This window comes from Aegilops tauschii, chromosome 5 (assembly GCF_002575655.3).
Source record: "Aegilops tauschii subsp. strangulata cultivar AL8/78 chromosome 5, Aet v6.0, whole genome shotgun sequence".
NCBI classification, from domain to species: Eukaryota; Viridiplantae; Streptophyta; class Magnoliopsida; order Poales; family Poaceae; genus Aegilops; species Aegilops tauschii.
Window position 1 is genome coordinate 433,227,735 of NC_053039.3, and position 23,758 is coordinate 433,251,492.

The following is a 23,758-nucleotide window of genomic DNA, read 5'->3' on the forward strand; positions in this document are numbered from 1 at the left end:
TATGTGTCTATGCCCTTTGGACTCAAGTGTGCACAGGCGACTTACCAGCGTTGTGTGCAGAACTGTCTTCATAAAGAGATCGGACGCAATATTCACGCTTACGTGGACGATATTGTGGTTAAATCCATCAAAGAGGAAACCCTGATAGATGATTTAAGGGAAACCTTTGATAATCTCCGGGTCTATAAGATGATGCTTAACCCGGCCAAGTGTGTCTTTGGTGTTCCTGCAGGCAAACTCTTGGGTTTCTTGGTTTCTGACAGGGGCATTGAGGCTAACCCGGAGAAGATCAAGGCCATCACCTCCCTGGCTAAGCCGGCGTGTATAAATGACGTTCAGCGCTTGGCGGGTCGCATTGCTGCTTTAAGCCGTTTCATAAGCCGTTTGGGTGAGAAGGCCATGCCCTTATATCAGTTGATGAAGAAAACTGATAACTTCGTCTGGAATGATGCAGCTAATACCGCCTTTGAGGATTTGAAGAAGCAGCTGGCAGAGCCCCCAGTCCTTGCTGCTCCGGTTGATAAGGAGCCCCTACTACTGTATGTGGCAGCAAACGCACGAGCCGTCAGTGTGGCTATTGTGGTGGAGCGCAAGGAGGAGGGTAAGGAGCATCCGGTTCAGCGGCCGGTTTATTATGTCAGCGAAGTGCTCATTGAGTCCAAGCAGCGGTACCCGCATTGGCAGAAGCTGGTATATGGTGTGTTCATGGCAAGCCGGAAACTTAAGCATTATTTTCAGGGTCATCCTATCACTGTGGTCAGCTCTGCTCCCCTTGGCGATATCATTCAAAACAGAGAGGCCACAGGGAGAATCGCTAAGTGGGCTATAGAACTTGGACCTCATGGTCTCAGATATGTGCCACGCACTGCTGTTAAATCTCAGGCCTTGGTGGATTTCATCAATGATTGGACAGAGTCACAAGTGCCCGAGCAAAAGCCGGATAACACCTATTGGACTATTCACTTTGATGGGTCCAGGCAGTTGGAGGGCTCGGGGGCTGGCGTTGTCTTGGCTTCCCCTAAGGGTGAAAAGTTCCATTATGTGCTACGGTTGATGTTCCCTTGCACTAACAATGCGGCTGAGTACGAGGCCTTGCTCCACGGTCTTCGGATGGCTAAGGAGATGAGCTTGAGCCGGGTAAGGTGCTTTGGTGACTCAGACTTGGTGGCTCAACAAGTATCAGGCAAGTGGGATTCTAAAGATCCTCTCATGGCGGCTTATCGCCGCGAGGTTGATGCAATTGCCGGGCACTTTCAGGGCTACCAAGTAGAGCACATTGATCGCAGGAAGAACGAGGCGGCTGATGCTCTAAGCCGGCTAGGCTCTCAGCGAAAGCCGGTGCCGCCTAACACTTTCCTGGACGTCCTGTATAACCCTTCGGTTAAGTTACCTACAGAGGAAGACTTGGCTGTCCCTGACCCGGAGGCACGACTGGTGGTGGCTCTTCATGTCATACCAGACTGGACAATGCCATATCTGGCTTATATGACCCGGGGCGAGTTGCCTGAGGATGAAACTTTGGCCAGGCAAATAACCCGGCGGGCTAAGTCAATGATTGTTATCGATGGCGAATTGCATCATCGCAGTGTCACGGGCGCATTTCAGCGTTGTGTCTCCCCTGAGGAGGGTCAAGAGATCTTACGTGAGATCCATGAAGGGGATTGTGGCCATCATGCCGGCTCAAAGTCCCTTGTGGCCAAGGCTTTCCGTCATGGATTTTATTGGCTGACGGCTCATGCTGATGCAGAGGACTTGGTCAGCAAATGTGACGGTTGCCAGAGGTTTTCACGACGGGCTCACGTGCCGGCTCAGGAGCTGAGGATGATCCCAATCACTTGGCCCTTTGCGGTCTGGGGGCTTGATATGGTTGGGCCTTTTAAAAGGTCCAAGGATAAGAAGACCCACCTCTTGGTGGCAGTTGATAAGTTCACAAAGTGGGGAGAAGCTGAGCCAGTTAGCAAGTGCGATGCAGCCACGGCGGTTCAGTTTATGAAAAAGGTGATTTTCCGCTTCGGCTTTCCGCACAGCATCATAACTGACAATGGCACCAATCTATCCAAAGGCGCTATGGAAGAGTTTTGTCAACGAGAGCATATCCGACTTGATGTTTCCTCAGTGGCTCATCCCCAATCCAATGGTCAAGCTGAGAGAGCTAACCAGGAGATTCTGAAGGGCATCAAGCCCCGGCTTTTGGTCCCTTTGCAACGGACGCCGGGTTGTTGGGTGGAGGAGTTGCCCTCCGTCTTATGGAGCATCAATACTACTCCTAACAGGTCTACAGGCTTCACGCCTTTCTTCATGGTTTATGGAGCAGAAGCAGTCCTCCCCAGCGACATCCGTCACGACTCACCTCGCGTGGCGGCTTACGTTGAGACGGATAATGAACAGGCGCGTCAAGATGCTCTTGACTTGTTGGACGAACAGCGTGATGTGGCAGCAGCCCGTTCAGCGATTTACCAACAAGACCTGCGCCGTTATCATAGCCGCCGGGTCAAATCCCGGGTCTTCCAGGAAGGCGACCTTGTGCTCCGGCTCATCCAGGATCAAACAGATGCACACAAGTTATCCCCACCTTGGGAAGGGCCCTTTGTGGTCAGCAAGAACTTGCACAACGGGTCATATTACCTCATTGACATTCGGGAGCACAGAGATTCACTTAAGTCGGAGGAAGAGACCCGTCGGCCGTGGAATATAGCTCAGCTTCGGCCTTACTACACTTGAGCCACCGGCTCTCGTGGTGCACATATTTCTCTCAGCCATGTATATATTATGATAAGCAATAAAGCAGGACCTCTGTCCTTTTTTCTCCCCCAAATATGCACGTGTTGTTTACATGATGATTTAAAGGAGGATCCGGCTTATGATCGTATTCTGATCTAGCCGTAAGCGGTAAAGTCACTTGGGGGCTTCCTGTTCAAACATGGGTCGAATTCGAACCAAAGAGAACATAGCTGTCGATACCCATTTGATTGGCAAAGTGCCGAGCTCATTGGGAGGTTACCTTTGGTCATATTTGAATCATGGTTTACCCCCTCTGAGAACCGACGTGGATCGTATTCGAATCAGCGTCGTTAAACAATTTTAAAAGTCACTTGGGGGCTTCCTGTTCAAACATGGGTCGTATTCGAACCAAAGAGAACATAGCTGTCGGTACCCTCTTGATTGGCATCGCCACACCCACTGGGGGCTATATGATCGTATCCGAATCTTGGCTTAACCCCTTTGGGCCGGGTCGCTGGTCGCATTCGAACCGGAAGCCCCTAAAGTTCCTCTGCTTTATCACAAGTTTACTCTGATTATGTCAAGGTGTGTACGGCCGGGTCTCACTTTACCGGCTTAACTTTGGTTTACAGTGTTCGTTGAACGCCATGGGTGTCATTACGACAGGTAAATCGGAGTTAAGATACCAACCTTGTTACCCGGGTTATCTAAACCGGAAGTATGCTTACAGGCCGCTAAGTGTATTATTACGGCTGTGTTAAGGATATAATTGAGGACCAGTCTTTTTTGATTCATATTCCGGGTTATCTATCCAAAACACCTGACTCTCAGGGCGGTAAGCCGCCTCGAGACTTGTGATTTGCCTTTTTATGCAGAACACTTAAAGGCACACCTTTGAAGTTGAGAAAAACAAAGGGACGATTATGACCCGGAGAAACATCAAAAGAGAACTGCAAAGGACTTTTCGCATTCAATACGTGCACGATGGCACGGCAGAGATGAACTGTTGCACCTACTCTATTACAAAAACTCATCAAGTCTAACAAGGTGGAACATTGTTTGATAAACCGCCAGCCAAATTATGATGCCCGCTGAGTTGAAGTCCCCGGCTCATTCCTATCTTCTCCTCCGGTTGATCCCAAGACCTCGAAGGTTGATGACTTCCAGTCGATGCCGCTGAGAGCTTCGAATTGGGCTTCTTCATCAATTAACCCGGCCGGGTCAATCTCCGGGGCGAACGTGTGCTGCCGAGCCGGCGGGATCAGGTTGAGAGCTTCATAGCAAGGGGTTGGAATCCTCTGATTCTCTGCATCATAACCCGGCTGGTACTTGGTCAAATCCGTGTCGTTCCCGATAAGGGTGGCCACCGGGCGTACAGCCTTCACGCACGCTGCGAAGTCCTTCTGGTCGAAAGCTGAGCCGTCTTCCTTCAGGCTTGGATAACCCAGGGCGATGTCTGCCGGGTCTAGCTCCAGCAGGAATGCCTTGGCCCGGCTCAGCGCGGCGATTGCTCCGGCTCTCGCAGAGGCCCGTCGCTGCTCTTGGATCCGCTGAGGCAGAACGGCGAGCCGGCGCAGGACTTCGGCCAGATGAGTCGGCACCTCGTTGGATAGGGCCACCACAGCTAAGGCACGCTGTGACCCGGTGTAGAGTTGCTCCACCGGGGTATACACGGCCTTTAGCTTGGTGACCACACTCTGGTTGAGGTTGGCACTTCTGGGACCTGTTTAACAGAATCAGGTAAGTCGGCGGCAAGGATGAGTCATTCTAACATTGGTGAAAGCCGGTGAGGCGGCTTACCGAAGATGGCGGCCACCATTTGGGAAACCTGGCGCTTTAGGCCGGAGAGCTCGGCGGTTTTCTCAGAGAGTGCTTTCTCCGCCTGTTCCGCCCGGGTCACCAGTGCGGCCTTCTCTTCGGCCCAGGCTTTTCTCTCAGCATCAAACTCGGTCTTCAACTTCTCTTGAGTGGCGATGCTAGATACAAACTTGGCGTTTGCCTTCCGGGTCTCCATCTCCTGCATCTTCAGCCGGCTCTTGAGATCCGCAAGGTCCGCCTCTAGCCTCTTGCCCACAGCCTGTATAAATTTCCGGGTTATTAACAGTCATTATATAAGTCCCAAGCGTTTTCCAAGCAAAGACACTTGGCACTTGAGGGCTAATGCATATTGAACGTATCTATCTACATACTGCCGGCTCACTGGAGTAAGCCGGAACCTAAGTCTACAACATATTCAATCATAAGTCGTCGACTTGGGGGCTAGCATGGCAAAGGTAACTATTGCAGTAAGTAAGAAGACAGCAGAAGGATACCTCAGATTTTTGTTGGATCTGGTTTACCATGGCGACCTCGGCGTCCCGGCTCTTGTGCACCTGGCTGATGTAGCCAGAGACGAGCTCTCCAATGCTCAAGTTGGTGTAGTCGGAGAGGTCCAGGTTCACCCGGTGGGGCTGCAGCAACTCCCCCTTCGCGGAGCATTTGGCCAACACGGTCGGTCTCCCCGGCTCAACGAACTCCGTCCGGGTGATTACCACGTCCGGGTCGTCTGCTGGCGGAGCTGAGCCGGAGGCCTCCGGGTTAACCGAAGCTTCGGTCGTTGCCTTGGTAGTTGGGGCAGTGGCTTCAGGTGCCGTGTCAATTGGAGTGGTGGCTTCAGGGGCGGAGGCAGCTGGCGGTTCTTGAGCCGTCACCTCCGGTTCAGGTAAGTCCGGCACTCCGGCTGACCTGGTCTTCTTCGTTCTTTTGGTGAGCTTTGCCTGGGCGCTGAAAGGACAGAAACATTCAGCACAAAGAAAGTATGCAGACAAGTATAATGTGAGATGGTTGTCATTACCCGGGCGCGGTCTTGAAAGTCGGAAGACTCGACTGCATAGAGTCGCCCGAAGAAGGGGAGGTCTCCTGATAATTGGAGTCAGAAGAGTTGAGTGGCTGACGGATAACACCCGCCAACGGATGAAAAGGGTACAAGTGAGAAAAAACCTTAGTTCGACGCTTCCTTGTCGCGCCGGGTAACCCGGCGGAGAGATCGGTGTCCTTGTTGGTCCGGGTGTGACGCCGGCTTTCATGAACCTGTCGCTTCAAAATAAATTGAGGGTCTTGGTAAGCTAAAGGATGTGAAAAGCTTACTTTCTAGGTTACCCTTCGGACTTTCAGCTGTGGCAAGGGCTCCGAGTCGGAGGAAAGTGACATTACCTCTTCAACCACCGGGTTACTGGCGCCGGTGTCATCCTGTCAATAAGCAAGTATTAATAAGGTGGACAGCAGCAAACAGTGAATATAGTAATGGTTTAAATGCTCAGGAGTTACCTCTGACTCGGAGCTGTCGCTTAATTGCATCAGCTCCGAAGCAGTAGGCCTGCTTCCTTTTTTGCGAGGGGCGGCTTTCTTGGCGGCTTTCTTCGCCTTCCTGGCTTTCTTGGCCGCCTCATGGTCATACTTGACCCGCCAGAACTTATCATCAGCCTGAAAGATACAATGGTGAATTCTTACAACGGTTCAGATGAAGGATATATGCAGAAAAGGATAGTAAGTTAAAGTCAGCGGCTTACCGCTGGGGCTGGGTTGGTCTTGCAGAAGGGGGCTAACCCGGTCCTTCCACAGTCTGCCAGACTCCCATTTAAAAGAGCCTTGGTCTCTTCCTCAGCAACGTCTTCTGGAAGATCATTGCGACTGTGCCTCTGAGGGTCATCCTTTCGCCCGGTGTACTCACACATTAAGCCGGGGCGGCGGCTCAATGGGATCACCCGCCATGAGATCCAGACCCGGACGAGGTCGATTCCGTTCAGACCGTTGCCCAGGAGGGCCTTGATTTTATTGATAGTAGGAAGCAGAGGCTGGCGCTCCGCTGGAGTCAGCTTGTCCGACAGCGGGTGAGTCGGCTCTAGACGTGCTGGGCGAAAGCCGGGCAGCGGGCTTTCGTCAGCCGGGGACGTATCTTGGCAGTAGAACCAAGTCATGTTCCAGTCCTTGGGATGGCTCGGCGGCTCTGCATAAGGGAACAGACAATCCCTACGCCGCTGGATGGAAATGCCACCTAACTCCAGACTCGGCCCATTGGCACACTCATTCTGGCGGTTTAAGTAAAACAGCTCTCTGAAGAGCAGCAGACTTGGCTCTTCTCCAAGGTAAACCTCACAGAAGACTTGAAAATTGCAGATGTTGGATACGGAGTTGGGTCCTATATCTTGAGGCCGCAAGTCGAAGAAGTTGAGCACATCTCTAAAAAACTTTGAGCCGGGCGGTGCGAAGCCCCGGCTCATATGATCTGCGAAGATCACTACCTCCCCGTCCCTTGGTTGTGGTCTTTCTTCTGACGGGTCAGGGGCACGGTAGGACATAACTTCTTTCTTAGGGAGATATCCGGACTTAACAAAATTGGCTAGGGTCTCGTTGGTGACGTTGGACCTCATCCAGTTGCAAGTGATGGGAGCCTTGGGAGGCATGGTGAAAGTTGGCAGTCTACGACAAAAAGGAAAATGTCCGGGTTAATTATAAGCCGGAGATCTATAGTTCAAAACTAAGGTGGCGGCTTATGAAGGGGACTAATGATATATATTCAGGTACAGCGGGTTATTTAAGCCGCAGGGGCATTCAGATTAAGTTGGTTATCTACGGCCTTACTACAGTTAAGCCGGAGGATTCTACGAAGCATGGTTTTCTTTAAACCGGAGGATTCTACAGCGCGTGGGTTCTTTAACCCGGAATCGTAAGCCGCCAAGATTCAATGGTTGCGGTTTTTACTAAGTGTGGTAAAACAGGTTTCACATATTGCAGTAACTTTTTTGGATCAAAATGGTCGGGTGAAATGAAAATTTTCTAGACCTAGAAACAGACGAGCGGATGTTCTTGAGCTAGAACGAAGCATCTATACAGTGGAAAGAGATCTACTGGCATTTGAAAGGAGGCCTAAACAACTGCCACACTAGTTCTATACAAGGCTAAAGATCAAACAAGGGCAGTGACTACGAGAACTACCGAAGCTTGTGGCAATGGCGATGAACACGAAGAACATGGCAAACCCTGCGGTAGATCTATCCTACAGGACAAGCAAAACTTACCGGAGTTGGAGAGCCGCGGGAGTCGCCGCCGTTTATCTGGTCCGAGTCAGGGTGATGCAGCGGCCGAGGTTGACGAAGATCGGAGGCGAGACGACGGCGGCGGAGTGCGAGCTCAGTGAGAAAGGCAGCGGCGCGAGGAGGAAGAAGAGAGCGTGAGAAGAGCCCGTCGGGCCGGCCTATTTATAAGGCAAGGTCATAAGTGGGCGCGAGATTCAAGGAGACCACGGCGTGGTTATCTCCCCCCCACGACGCCTTGATTTTCGGAATGACAGTAAAAGCAAAGATCCGTTGCGGATCTGGCGGAGTAAAAAACGGACTTAATGGAGGATGACGTCATGGCGGATTATCCGGAGTCCAGAGGGTGACGTCACTCCGGGTTATGGCCTTCACATGAATGGTAGGCCGGAGATTTTTCTGTCAGAAGAGTTGAAGATTAACATGAGCCGGCTCAAATCAATCTGGGGCCTAATGTTGAGGATATAGACCTTAGAGTCACCCGCCAGGAGGGGCTGGGTTACTCGTATGGTCGTTGCCAGAAGCCCGGAGACAAGCTTGAAGACGATGGGCCAGAGATGGGCTAAGACCCGGATACGGCTTAAAGCCCATAGTTACAATCATTATTATGGTAGAACTTGTAGTGTAAGGCAAGTATGATTGAGAGTCCGAGCCGGACACTCTTATGAGCCGGCCGGGACTCCAAGGGCTGCTGGGCGTCAGCCTCCCTATATAAAGGGACGACCCGGCAGCGGTTTAGGGACAAGAACAATCTCATCAAGAGCCGGGCATAGCAAGTTTAGCTCCCTGGTGATCGTAACCCTAATCAATACCATCTCAACTGGACGTAGGCTTTTACCTTCACCGTAAGGGGTCGAACCAGTATAAACCCTCGTGTCCCTTGTTCCACATTAACCCCTTCAAGCTTCCTAGTTGCGATGGCTCCACGACTAAGTCCTAGCTCGAGGACATCTGCCGTGACAATTCCACGACAATATGTGTAAATACAACATGGCATCACAACAAAACTCTACAACTCAAGTACTTTATTTAAAGGCTCCGGAGAGCCATACATAACATGTTCATACAGGTAGGGGTCACATGACCCGACACCAAGTCATACAAACATACAAGCACATGCGGAAGCAAACTTGTCTGAGTATAGACACTTAGAAAGAAAGAAGGATTGACGAAGCCTGTCTATCTACATAGGCCCTTCACAAGCTCAGATCACCACCCGGGTGGCAAGTCACTCGTCAATGTCGAGATCTAAATAGAACCCATCAGAGGGGGCGGTGTTGTCGTCTGAAAACAGTAATTAAAGCAACATGAGTACAAAGGTACTCAGCAAGTCTTACAACTGATCCTACTATACATGCACATTCTCAAGAAGGTAGTGGAGTTATTGCAGCAAGCCAGCTTTGACCCTTGGCTAAGCTATCCTACGAGACACCACTTGTAAAATAGTTTTCGCACACGAGTCCACTAATCACCATCTCAATACTCCACCGTGGATCCTCCCTCGTCATCCTACGAGAGAGCCATCCCCGGCACTCACACTTATCTTGAGTCTTTTAGTAGTAACCATTAACTTGTCTATGAACTGCATAGGCGACCAAGTAGTCCTTTACCGCGGACACAACTATTCGAATAGTTTTATACCCTGCAGGGGTGTACTTCTTCACACATGCTTCCACCACTTATCACCGTTTACACGACATGTACTCGGCAACCTTCAAGCGGAAGCCCAGCGAGGGTGTCGACCACGACCTGACTAAACACACGAGTCCCTAGTCTAGGTTTATCGCCTATTCGGGTTCCATCCGCAAGGAAATCCGGCCAGGGTGTCCTCAACGGCCCCAAACGATGTGTACAGGGTTCCCGACACACCAAACGGGCGACTCGGTACACCGGGCCACGTGCCTACCGCATCACAGCCCACCCCTAAGGTCAGCGCTGCGCACGGCCTCCAGCATACTACAAACACCAGAAACTACTTGCAACTCCTGGACAGAGGACAAGAGTGGTTAATAAGTCGAGAGGGTCCATTGGTTTCGGGCCCAACGCGTGGTAGTAGCTGATCTTAAATCACGCATACTGATCTCAGTTCTTAAGGACGGCCTCAATGAAACAACCCACCATGTACTCCTACATGGCCTCTCATCGATACCTTTACCAAATCATGTTCAACACTTCACTCTCATTACCGACACAACCATTTACTCTAGTTCATCACCCCGATGAGCCAGACCTGACACGACTCTAAGCATAGCAAGCATAGCATGGTAGGAAACACAAACATGGCTCAATCAACTCCTACACATGCTAGTGGATTTCATCTAGTTACTGTGGCAATGACAGGTCATGTAGAGGAAGTGGGTTTAACAACCGCAACGCACAGCAGTTTGAAACGCGTTGTCTTAATGCAGTAAACGAGAGCAGAAGCGAGAAGTTGGGTTTGTATCGAAATGATCAATGGGTTGCTTGCCTGACAGAGTGGTAGTGGGATACTGCCCTTCAGTTGGATACTCGTGAATATCCCCGGAGGCAGAACCTACCACGAAGAACACATCAAAACACAATCATCACATGGCAATATGCAACAATATGATGCATGCAATGACATGGCAATATGAGTGTGTTTTGGCTAATGCAACTTAGAAAAGATTGGTTTGACTTCATTTGAATCAAGGATTCAAATGCTAACCCAAAATAAGAGGTGATATTAGTGCATTAACTTGTTTCACCTAAACAGCAGGGTTAAAGCGTTCTGACATGCATGAAACCGGTACAGATGGAAAGATTGAATTTTTCTGATCAAATTTCATATATAAATCTTTGCATTTGGAGTTACAGATTAATTTCTATGAATTTTTGAAGTTTGTAGCATTTTCTGGAATTTCCTGTATAAGAATAAATCCAGTAAATGATTTATTGCATCAGGGTGACGTCAGCGGTCAACGGGGACGGTCCAGGTCAAACCTGGCCAGTGGGTCCCATCTGTCAGTAGTTAGTTAAACTAACTAAATTTAGTTAGCGCTAAACCTGGGTTAATTAGCAGGGCGGGCCCCACCTGTCATAGACCCAGGGGTCAAACTGCGTCCACCCGGTCAACTCGGTCAGTGGGGTCAAACTCGCTGGTGTTTAGCCACCGGCGGCAGCAGACGCGGCGGAGGGGCACGGGCTTCGCGCTCCGGCGTCCAAAAGGGCGGCGGAGGCCATCTACGCGTAGCTGGGAACGGGCCGCATCCAGTGGTGCTGGTGGTTACCCTCGGGGTCGCCAAAAACGACGCCGGCGACGAGTTTGGCGGCTGCTGGAGCTCGGACGAGCTCGGACTCATCGCTAGGAGGTACGGCGAGGTGCATGGAGCAGTGCTACGGGCTGCTTGGGCTGCGGCGAACGCGATGGCGTGCTCGGAATCGAGCCAGCGTGGCTGTGGCCACGACGGCGACGTGCGGAGGCGTTGGCGCGTGCGGGCGAGCTCGGTGTGGTCGCTGTGGTGCACAAGAAGGCAAACGGAGAGGAGGAGGAGGTAGCAGGGCTCACGGCGAGGTCGGGAACGAGCTGGTGCTGGCGTGACGGCGAAAGGGATCTCCGGCGGCGATCGATGAAGACGAGGCTGTTGCGGTGGCTCCAGGGCAGGCGAGCGCTCGGGGCTTGACTAGCTTGGTGAAGCGGACGGCAGCGAAGCTTCTGGACACGGCGAGACGGTGAGGAGGCGACGGTGGCTGCGGTATTCACGTCGGCGCGAGCGCGGCAGCGTCGGCCATGGTGAGGAGAGGCGAGGGAGAGGTGCAGGGGGCGAATGGGGTGTCGGGGCGGTCGAGCGGGCGACGTGGAGGTCGACCAGCGCGTCCAGGGGCGAAGCGGCAAGCAGCTGGCGCCGTGGCGAGCTCGGTGGCGTCGCGGTGTCCCTCCTCTGCCTACTGGCAGAGGTAGGTGATGACTAGCACGGGCCAGATGGGCCGGGCCAGCCAGGTAAGTGGCCTCTGGCCTTTCTCTCTCTCTTTTCTAAATGGTTTTCTGTTTTCTAATTTTCTGCAACTGTTGGGCTTTATTTAAAATACTAAAACGTTTCCAAAAATCCTAAAAATAATTGTGGGCTCTGTTTAGATTATTCCCAACAGCCCACACTTAATTTCAGAATTATTTGGGCATTTGAATTATTTTATAGCATTTAAATGCCCAAATGCAAATAGGTAATGACTTAATCCAGTGACCTTATGTGTCCTAGAAAAATGTGAACCAATTTTGGCAGAGGTTCTGGACCAAGACAAAAATGATGGACATTTTAGAAGGGCATTTCAGGTTCATTGAAAATGATTTTAGTAAACCCTAGTTGTTTTAGGGGGGTGCTGGGGGTTCTGTCATCCCCATTTCCAAGTTTCTTATCAAAGTAAACATGATGCAATATTCTAATGCATGAACTAGCTAGGGTGTGATAGTAGGGCTATTACTTCCTCCGCGAAGGGCCTGAACTCGTAAATCTTGTGTGCACAACTTCACCGTAGCTAGGATCTTGCCTCTCCATACATACCCCCTATTCTACTGTCAGACTTAGAACCACGACACCGCCCCCTCCTCCTAGTCCAATTCGGCCTCCTTTCTTGGGGGGGCACCCCTCTGTGGGATGGTGTGCTCCCTCCTAAGGCCCATATGGCCCATATCTTCCCCCAGGGGGTTCCGGTAACCCCCCGGTACTCCGATATGTACCCGATACATTTCGGAACAGTTCCGATGTCCGAATACTATCATCCAATATATCAATCTTTACCTGTCGACCATTTCGAGACTCCTCGTCATGTCCGTGATCTCATCCGGGACTCCGAACAACATTAGGTCACCAAATCACATAACTCATATAATACAAATCGTCATCGAACGTTAAGCGTGTGGACCCTACGGGTTCGAGAACTATGTAGACATGACCGAGACTCCTCTCCAGTCAATAACCAATAGTGGAACCTGGATGCTCATATTGGTTCCCACATATTCTACGAAGATCTTTATCGGTCGAACCGTTATGACAACATACGTTATTCCCTTTGTCATCAGTATGTTACTTGCCCGAGATTCGATCGTCGGTATCTTCATACCTAGTTCAATCTCGTTACCGGCAAGTCTCTTTACTCGTTCTGTAATACATCATCCCACAACTAACTCATTAGTCACATTGCTTGCAAGGCTTATTATGATATGCATTACCGAGAGGGCCTAGAGATACCTTTTCGATACTCGGAGTGACAAATCCTAATCTCGATCTATGCCAACCCAACAAACACCTTCAGAGATACATTTAGAGCATCTTTATAATCACCGAGTTATGTTGTGACGTTTGATAGCACACAAGGTATTCCTCCGGTATCTGGGAGTTGCATAATCTCATAGTCAAAGGAATATGTATAAGTCATGAAGAAAGCAATAGCAATAAAACTTAACGATCATTATGCTAAGCTAACGGATGGGTCTTGTCCATCACATCATTCTCCTAATGATGTGATCTCGTTCATCAAATGACAACACATGTCTATGGTTAGGAAACTTAACCATCTTTGATTAACGAGCTAGTCTAGTAGAGGCTTACTAGGGACACCGTGTTTTCTCTATGTATTCACACATGTATCATATTTCTAGTTAATAAAATTCTAGCATGAATAATAAACATTTATCATGATATAAGGAAATATAAATAACAACTTTATTGTTGCCTCTAGGGCATATTTCCTTTAGTCTCCCACTTGCACTAGAGTTAATAATCTAGATTACAAAGTAATGATTCTAACACCCATGGGGTCTTGGTGTTGATCATGTTTTGCTCGCGGAAGAAGCTTAGTCAACGGGTCTGCCACATTCAGATCCGTATGTATTTTGCAAATCTCTATGTCTCCCTCCTTGACTTGATCATGGATGGAGTTGAAGCGTCTCTTGATGTGTTTGGTTCTTTTGTGAAATCTGGATTCCTTCGCCAAGGCAATTGCTCCAGTATTGTCACAAAAGATTTTCATTGGACCCGATGCACTAGGTATTACACCTAGATCGGATATGAACTCCTTCATCCAGACTCCTTCTTTCGCTGCTTCCAAAGCAGCTATGTACTCCGCTTCACACGTAGATCCCGCCACGACGCTTTGCTTGGAACTACACCAACTGACAGCTCCACCATTCAATATAAATACGTATCAGGTTTGTGACTTAGAGTCATCCGGATCAGTGTCAAAGCTAGCATCGACGTAACCATTTACGACGAGCTCTTTGTCACCTCCATAAACGAGGAACATATCCTTAGTCCTTTTCAGGTACTTCAGGATGTTCTTGACCATTGTCCAGTGATCCACTCCTGGATTACTTTGGTACCTCCCTGTTAGAATTATAGCAAGGCACACATCAGGTCTGCTCCTTATCATCATTTTCATCCTTCCCCAAGATTGTGCAACATGCTCAAGTCCAAGTTGCTTGAAATTCATGATCTGGGTTCTAAGGGAAATATTTTTTGCGGGCGGAAAATACTTAGTAATAAAAGCATCTTTGCACTTATTCCAAGAATCGATACTATTGCGAGGCAAAGAAGAGAACCAATTTTTTGCAGAATCACACAAAGAAAACGAAAATAATTTCATCTACACAACATCATTGTCCACATCTTTTTTCTTTTGCATGTCGCATAATTCCACGAAGGTATTAAGATGGGATGCGACATCCTCATTAGGAGTACCGGAAAATTGATCTTTCATAATAAGATTCAGCAAAGCAGTATTAATATCACGAGACTCCGCACTAGTGGCGGGAGGAGCAAGCGGAGTGCCAATAAAATCATTGTTCTTGGTATTTGAGAAATCACACAACTTGGTGTTCTCTTGAGTCATGATGACTACGCAACAAGATTGCACTCAAAAACAAATCCGGCAAGAAAACGGCGAACGAAAAAGAGGGCGAATAAAACGGCAAATTTTTGTGAAGTGGGGGAGAGGAAAACGAGAGGCAAATGGCAAATAATGTAAATTACGAGGAGATGAGATTTGTGATTAGGAACCTGGTATATGTTGAAGATCCTTCCCGGCAACGGCGCCAGAAATTCCTTTTGATGCGGCTTGAAGCTATGTCGGTATTTTCCCAAAGAGGAAGGGATGATGCAGCACAACAACGGTAGGTATTTCCCTCAGTGATGAAACAAAGGTTATCGAACCAGTAGGAGAACCAAGCAACACAACATAAATGGCACCTGCATACAAATAACAAATACTCGCAACCCGACGTGTAAAAGGGATCGTCAATCCCTTTCGGGTAGCGACACCTCAAGATAGGCAAACGGACGTGAGAGAGTTGTAGGTATTGAAAGATCGAACGCCAAATAGAATAAATTGCAGCAAGGTATTTTTGTATTTTTGGTTTAATAGATCTGAAAATAAAAGAAAAGGAAAATAGATCACAAAAGCAAATAATATGAGAAAGAGACCCGGGGCCGTAGGTTTCACTAGTGGCTTCTCTCGAGAAAAATAGCAAACGGTGGGTAAAAAAATTACTGTTGGGAAATTGATAGAACTTCAAATAATCATGATGATATCCAGGCAATGGTCATTATATAGGCATCACGTCCAAGATTAGTAGACCGACTCCTCCCTGCATCTACTACTATTACTCCACAGATCGACCGCTATCCATCATGCATCTAGTGTATTAAGTTCATGGAAAAACGGAGTAATGCAATAAGAACGATGACATGATGTAGACAAGATCTATTTGTGTAGAAATAGACCCCATCGTTTTATCCTTAGTAGCAATGATACATACGTGTCGGTTCCCCTTCTGTCACTGGGATCAAGCATCGTAAGATCGAACCCACTACAAAGCACCTCTTCCCATTGCAAGATAAATAGATCAAGTTGGCCAAACAAAACCCAAATATCGGAGAAGAAATACGAGGCTATAAGCAATCATGCATATAAGAGATCAAAGAAACTCAAATAAGCATGGATATAAAAAGATAGATCTGATCATAAACTCAAAGTTCATCCGATCCCAACAAACACATCGCAAAAAAGAGTTACATCATATGGATCTCCAAGAGACCACTGTATTGAGAATCAAACGAGAGAGAGGAAGCCATCTAGCTACTAACTACGGACCTGAAGGTCTACAAAGAACTACTCACACATCATCGGAGAGGCACCAATGGAAGTGGTGAACCCCTCCGTGATGGTGTCTAGATTGGATCTGGTGGTTCTGGACTCTGCGGCGGCTGGAATTGATTTTCGTCGACTCCCCTAGGGTTTCCTGAATATTGGGGTATTTATAGAGCAAAGAGGCGGTCCGGGGGGCACCCGAGGTGGGCACAACCCACCAAGGCGTGCCTGGGCCTCCTGGCGCACCCTGGTGGGTTGTGCTCCCCTCGGAGCACCCCCAGGTGCGGCCTTGGCCCATTGGGTGTCTTCTGGTCCAAATAAATCTCCAAAAAAATTTGCTGCATTTGGATTCCATTTGGTATTGATTTCCTGTGATGTAAAAACACTACACCATAACACTATATTCGCAACAGCCAAGTTGGTTGGGAAAACAGCTTTCGTCAACACACAGTCGGTCGGGAAAGAGTATTGCCGACCGATCAGGTCTGTTGGGGAAAGTCCAGACAGGAAAACCCTTTCCCGACCGACTGCTTGACGGCTATGTTGTATCTTTCCCGACCAACAATCTGTTGGGCCTGCCATGGGCTTTTCCCGACCAACAGTCCGTTGAGGTAGCCATGGGGCTTTCCCGACCAACTTTCAGATGGGAATTCTTTCCCGACCAACATTCTATTGGGCTTGGTTTTAGCCTTTCCCCGACTGTGAGGCAGGGTTTGTTTTGCCGACCAACAGTTAGACGGTGTTTTCTTTTGCGATCAACAGTTCATTAACATTTTGTTTATCCAATCACAGCTTTAATTAAACATATGGTACTGATTGTCACATACATATAGTTTATGTGTTCTAAGCATAATCACCAAGACATCATACATCAGGTGCACCAAACATTTTTTATTCCATTAACTAATGGTCACATACATACACTTCAGTTGTTCCAAACATAACCACCAAGACACCATACATCAGGTTCAACAAAGGACAGCGAAAAGACTGCAACTATGAGACATCCATTTTATGCAGATCGCTGGCTTCATGGTTCATTGTGAGTCGAGTCCTTATGTTTGCTTCCTACAAAAGTTAAACAAGTCTCAATTATTAGAATGCTCAATTAATTTATGAAATGGAATGCAGGCAGAATTCACATGTACTATGTGCACACACAGCAGCAGAAAATGAAGAATACACTTGCCTAATCTACAAAACTAGCATTTCTGGACGTCAAGACCTCCAATCAACTTCCAGCAATAGCCATGGATGTGGCAAAGAAGCCCTCGGTCCACCTTTTGTCTATCTATTTGAAAGAAAACGCATCATTTACTTTGTATGATTGCTGATCATAAAGTCTCCGGGGATATACTTAAGTTACTGTACATAGGTATGAGAAGCCAATATTCCAACACTTGTTTGCAAAGAAAATAAACATACAACTTTATAGATAGTGAATACAGTGAGTAAACAAGATTCGGGTCTAGCCTTGTTCTTGAGCCGACTCCAGAGTGATTTCCCCTTTTCAGGCATGGGTCTCACCTTGACTTGTGGTAGTTTCTCCTACTCTACAGAGTTCATTAGGATTCACACATTTTGAATTAGCAAGGTGAAAGTACTAACAAGATCAAAAAATGTGGAGCCAAATCCTCTAAACTCTTGCCGATTTTTACATGAATTGAGTTTTGACTTTGGAGGCTTTGTAGTCAGATTTAAAGTTTCAGGTAACAGATGACCAAAGGCCCAAACTTCTCGATCAAACTCCATAGTGGAGTAAGAGATCGAACGCTTTTGCATAGAAGTGGCCAAGGATCCAGATAATGTATGTCAAGTTAAGTAATCCCGTGCAAACATTCAGATTAGCTTCTCCTATAACACCATTCATTTAAACTGAAAACTGATTCATTTGGGCTTCAGGATTTTGGACCTGTTAGTTTAATCCTCTAATTCAAGGGTACTTTTCAAAGTTTTCAGTGCCCAAACTAACAGGTCCAGAATTAGTGGATTAAAGGGTACTTTTCAAAGTTCCACGGAAAGCAGTAAAAGTTGGAGCCAGCTATATATTTATGGCCAGAAACATATATGCATACATAAAACACATAGCATGAGGAAAGTATCTATCAAGTACATGGAAACCCTGGTCACTACCAAACATGAAGAAACATGAAGAAACGGGTATAGAAGCGATGAACAAAACATTAACTTTGCCCTTTGGCGTATCCAATTAATAGGAACAACAGTATTAGAAACTGTATGAGATGTACCATACAGCTAGTCAAATAATAGGTTTCTTACATTGCTTGGGGTTGGATGTGCACAACGTCATTCTGTACAGATTAATTTTTTAGCACCACATACTGATCGGCTAAAAATACTGGCACATGGAGGTCCCATCCCATAACATAGCCAAGCATCAACAAAAATCAGGGAAGGAAAATATGATGAAACCAAAGATAATACCATAGCTCCAGATGAGGAAAATGAGCACTCACTAATAGAAAATAAGAGACGTAGACCACCACCTAGGAATCTTATATATGAACTGGTTTCCAGCTTCCAAGACCAATTAGCCAGAGTCAAGGTTTGCTTAGCCTGCAGATAATAAAAAATAAACAAAAGAACCATAATTAGAGAGAAGACAAAAAATAGGCAAAGAAATAGTAGTGGGGATAAGTGGTGGATTTGAAGGCATTTGTATCTTCTCCTCGCCGGTCGCCACAAGAAAATAGTGCTGGATTAGATGTGGTGTATATGCATATTCCCTGGTACACGTTGGCTCATTTACTTCCATGGCAAAGCAGGACAGTGTAGACCATCAGGAGTTCATCTTCGCCTACAACCTAGGATAATCCGCAGGACGGGAGTTAAAACGAGAATAACGTAGAAGATATAAGAACGCATGTGATTACACATTCCAATACTAAAAGGCAGCAAGCCATCAATGTTGTAAACAAATAGATGAAACTACTTCCAAGAAACTATAACATCACAATAATATGTTCCCCTTCTTTTAACTCCCACCAAACATATTGTACACAATGTTTCCTCCAACAGCAATAATCCTTATCATGCATGATTTCACTTGACATAACAATCAATTAAAGCCTAAGCTTTATGCAGAATGCAGATAACTCACGGAAGTAATAAACTGGAAATCTGAAAGAATCTAAATAAAAATAAAAAGGTAGTGTACAACTCAGGTGGAGAAACAATTAACGGTGTACCGACTGCCAGCAGCCAAAAAATAATCGAGCGGCCCATACTGCTGCGTCGCGACAATGCCTCCAGAATGGCTGGTGGCCTAGCGTGATTTATAAGTTCCATGCTCCAGGATCTATAGCTTCCTCCATTGCTTGATGATGGCTTGAAATTTTTTATAACTTCATATCTGAAACCATCTCCTTTCTTGTCTAAGTGCCCCTGACATAGCGGAGGTAAGAATATATTTGGTTCTTTTGTTTTTTGTACAGATGAAAAAATATAGGAATACCAGTACAGCGACAACAGATGTACATATATAATATAATATCAGTATAATCTCATGTTTTTATTTGCCTTAGAATATATTATTGCCACACAAGCATGATCCTGCAGGGATAACTATACCATGTGTATATATTTGACCGTGCAGGTATGGCTTAATAGCCAAACAAAGCATAATAACCCACCTTTCAGGATTCCAAGCGTCATTCAAAGCTTTAAAAGAGAGATTGTACTAGACAAAACTGCTAGTTCAGATGTCACATGTAGGTAAAAACAACTTGCAATACTGTCAAAGTAATCTACTTCAGCAATCAACATGCATGATCGGTGTTTAAGAAAAAATCCAAAGTGTGAAAAGATGTTGTATACATTCATGACATCCACAAATAAGGAGGGCCTGTACATGGGGTGGAGAAACTCACAAAGGGATTGCCTAGAAATTCAGCTCACAAATTTTATAAAAATATATATGTTTGCTAGCCACCATTTCCTGCTCTTTTTATCATTTTAGGTATTCACGTCAGTTTTGAATTGAAGTGCCAGCCTCCAAGCTACTAAATCACAACATCGATCGTATACTGAAAGAAAAAAAACTGGACACACCACATCTTATGAACAAAATTCATCTAAGACTGAAATTACTTCAAGTCAGCATATACCAACAGATTTGACGAAATTGTTTTCTAAGCAAAGAACAACCACATACAGCGCGCTAAATCACAGACGAAGAAACATAATGTTGAAGGATTTTTCAGAGAGAGAGAGATAGAGAGGTCGTCAGGACCCGAGGCAGAGAAACTCACCAGATCTGGTCTCTTGAATATGAACAGTAAAAGTTTGGCCTTCTGAAGTAGAAAGAAACCACCAGTGCCGATTTGTTCCGATCTGGGAGATGAATTCGGTTGTCAGGTGAGTGAGTGAGAGAGAGAGAGAGAGAGAGAGAGGGGGGGGGGAGTTAGCTCACCGTGGGAAATCGCCGGCGGCGGCAGCAGGGAGTACGTGGCGACGGCGGGGAGCAGGGTTGTGTGGGGGCACTGGTGGAGAGGCAGTACGATGCGGGGGCATCGTTGGAGAAGCGAGATGGCATGGAGCAGTGCTCCGCCACGGCCGACAAGAGCTTCCGGCACAGATTGAGCCTGCTCTTCGCCGGGATCTGCCCGGTGCCCAGGACGACGATGACGCCGGGGTTCTTGGTGACGAGGTGGGATGGAGCAACTTGGTGGAGGAGAGGGTTTGAGCTCGTGGGGGATGGGTGGTGTGGGGCGGCGGGAGGGTTTGAGGACGACGGAGCGGTGCAGCGGCCGGCCGGAGAGAGCAGTGAGCATCGCGATGTTGGGGGCGGCGCAAGTGGCGGCTTGTGGTCGGGAATTAGGGATTTCACGGTACCTCGAGGGGAAGAGGAGTGAGGTTCGCGGGCTGGGCCAAAGTTTAGCGCTAAAAAATTCGTCTGCGCGCGCTTGGCCCATTTAGCCACACGCGGTCGGTCGGCGTTATTTACCGACCCACGGTTCGATGGGAATAGGATAAATCCCGACCGACCGCTCCATGCCAAATATGCATGCATTCCCGACCAATAGTTTGTTAGCGTATGAAGGTTTTCCCAACCAACAGTCTGATGAGAGTTTTCCCAACCAATGATCGGTCGGTAATAGACATCTTTCCCAACACACGTCGGTAGGGAATACAATACCGTGGTGTAGTGAAAACATGCAGAAAACAGCAACTGGCACTTGGCACTATGTCAATAGGTTAGTACCAAAAAATGATATAAAATGATTATAAAACATCCAAGATTGATAATATAACAGCATGGAACAATAAAAAATTATAGATACTTTGGAGACGTATCAACGGTCCTCGGCTGGCGTGAATCAGTTTATCGAATTCGCGCTTGCTCACAACAGCGGGACCGAAGATATGTTGTGCCCATGCAGAAATTGCCATAATGAGATCCGCAAAACTATTGATGTTATCAGATGTCACGTAAATGTCACTAGTATGCTCAGGTCCTATAGGATGTGGCTCTATCATGGGGAATCAGGGCACATCGGTGCACACAATTGTACTACCAATGATGATGGTTATGAATCGGACGACTCTGGTGATTTTGAGTTGTACCAACAATCTATGTTTGATATGGTGGGAGCTCTAGTGGATGACATGGGCAGAATAACTAGAAATAAAGAAGATGCGTTTGGTGGGTTGGACATTTTTAGATAATCCCTTTGGATACATGAGCAGTCCATACAATATGTGGCCTAATTTTGTCATCTCATACAACTTCCCACCATGGATGTGCATGGACCAATCCAATTTCATGATGGCATTGTTGATTCCTAGAAAATACTCACCAGCGACAGGATTTGCATGTATTTATGCAGCCACTGATAGCAGATATGCAGAAGCTGTGGGTTGGTGTGGAAACAACAAATGTATGCACAGGAAAGCCTTTCAATTTGCGTGCGATGCTTATTTGGTCCATTCATGATTATCCTGCATATGGCACTACCTCCGGTCGGAGCACAAAGGGTTATTACACATGTGTGCATTGCGTTGAGAATCCTTGCTTTCAGAAACTGAAAAATAAAACTGGATACATTGGCCATCAATGATTCCTTCCTATGAAACATCGTTTTAGAAAGCAGAGAAAACCATTTAATAACAAGATAGGGCATAGGGGTCGACCAAGGAAGTTCACAAGCGAAGAAGTTGATCAGTACTTACAGATTGGTGAGGAGAATTTCAAACCAGGGAAGCACCCTGATAATATGCTAGTAGAAAGAGAGAGTGCACGGATAATAATCCCACATGGCACCTGAGGGCGAGCTTACATGATTTGCCATACTGGAAGGATATCTTGTTACCTCACAACCTGGATGTTATGCACATTGAGAAGAACATATTTTAGAGTATCATCGGTACACTCCTTGAACTTGATGGTAAGAACAATGATACCATTAGCGCAAGATTGGATTTACAGCATATGGAGATGTGTAATGATCTTTGGCTGCGAGAAGATCCGAAGAAGGAGGGTTCTTACAAAAAATATCCTGCACCATGGACACTTAGTAAGGAAAACAAAATAAATTTGTGCAAGTTTCTGGCTAATGTCAAATTCCCAGATGGTCATGCTACAAACCTGGCTACATATGTGGATGTTGAGACTAGTAAATTACACGGTCTGAAGACGCATGATTACCACATACTCCTGCAGACTACCTTAAAAGCTAGTCATAGAGGGATCGTCTCAAAGGAGATGTATGAGGCTATCGCTTTACTAGAAAGATTCTTTAAGGAGTTGTGTGCCAAGACATTAAGAATCGACGTCGTGAAGAAATTAAGAGCTGGCATTCTTGAAATTCTTTGCAAGCTTGAGAAGCTCTTCCCACCTACTTTGTTCGACGTAATGGTGCACCTAGTTGTACACCTTCCGGATGAAGCACTACTAAGGGGACCTGTCCAGTATGGTTGGATGTTTCCAGTTGAGAGAAAGGCTTGGGTGCCTCAAGTCAACGTGCGTAACAAAGCAAGGCCCAAAGGCTCAATTGCCGAGTCCTATATCAGCGATGAGTGCTTGATCTTTTTTCCTAGATATTTGAAAGAATACATAGGGACCGGTTTTAACAATCCAGATAGGAACATGAGTAAGAATGATAAGAATAAGAAAAAGCAGAAATCTACGAGAGGAAGCCTAGGCATATTTTCAGATGGTGGTCCTGTTGGCATTGGGGCTTCCCACAAGAAAACATGCTCTGAGAATTGGGACAAACTGCATAGATATATACTTGACAACTATCCAGAAGTAGAGAACAACATGGAGTAAGTTTCAATCACCTAACTAAGTCATACTACAATGCTGCTAAAGAGTATATCTTAACTAAGTTCATGACTAGTTTACTTCTTTCCCACAAGGTTCACAAGGAAGAATTAAAGAAAAGGGATGTGCGAAACTTGGAGCAGAATCACAATGCGGAGTTCATCGACTGGTTTGCAGATCATGTAAGGAAGTTAAGAAATGCGACCGAAGATATAAAACTACTATCAAAAGGGCAGACATGTGTGAACATCTGTGGGATGCATGCACTGTCAATGGTGTTAGGTTTCGTACCATGGATTCTGAAAAGGACCGAAGGACTCAAAATTCAGGCGTCATGATGAAGGTAGGTGTTCAAAACTCCAAAAGAGAGGGAACTATATGGGATGCTGAAGGAAGTTCTTGAGGTCGATTACGGAGATAGATCAGTATTTCTGTTTAGATGTGACTGGTTTGACCTTGATGGCCTAAAAAAGAAAAGCTTGAAGATGAAGTCTGATGAGCTTTTTAGATGCGTGAACACCTCCGCATTCTGGTACCAGGACGCTCCGTTCATGCTGGCGTCCCAAGCTACCACATGTAT

At 46.9% G+C, this 23,758-nt stretch overlaps 1 long non-coding RNA gene across 10 annotated transcripts; it reads right to left on the minus strand.

Moving 5' to 3' along the window:
• Window positions 1-16,764: 16,764 nt before the first annotated feature.
• Window positions 16,765-20,797, minus strand: LOC109778149 (uncharacterized). 10 transcript variants are annotated; one of them, XR_012182990.1, is made up of 8 exons: window positions 20,326-20,765; window positions 20,165-20,246; window positions 19,142-19,298; window positions 18,371-18,718; window positions 18,174-18,252; window positions 17,367-17,446; window positions 17,083-17,184; window positions 16,765-16,961 (listed from the first exon to the last, which is right to left on the minus strand). It is a non-coding gene; the product is annotated as an uncharacterized lncRNA (long non-coding RNA). The 10 variants fall into 10 exon arrangements; XR_012182989.1 differs by having other exon boundaries at window positions 17,083-17,180; window positions 19,103-19,298; XR_012182984.1 differs by having other exon boundaries at window positions 19,103-19,298.
• Window positions 20,798-23,758: the final 2,961 nt, after the last annotated feature.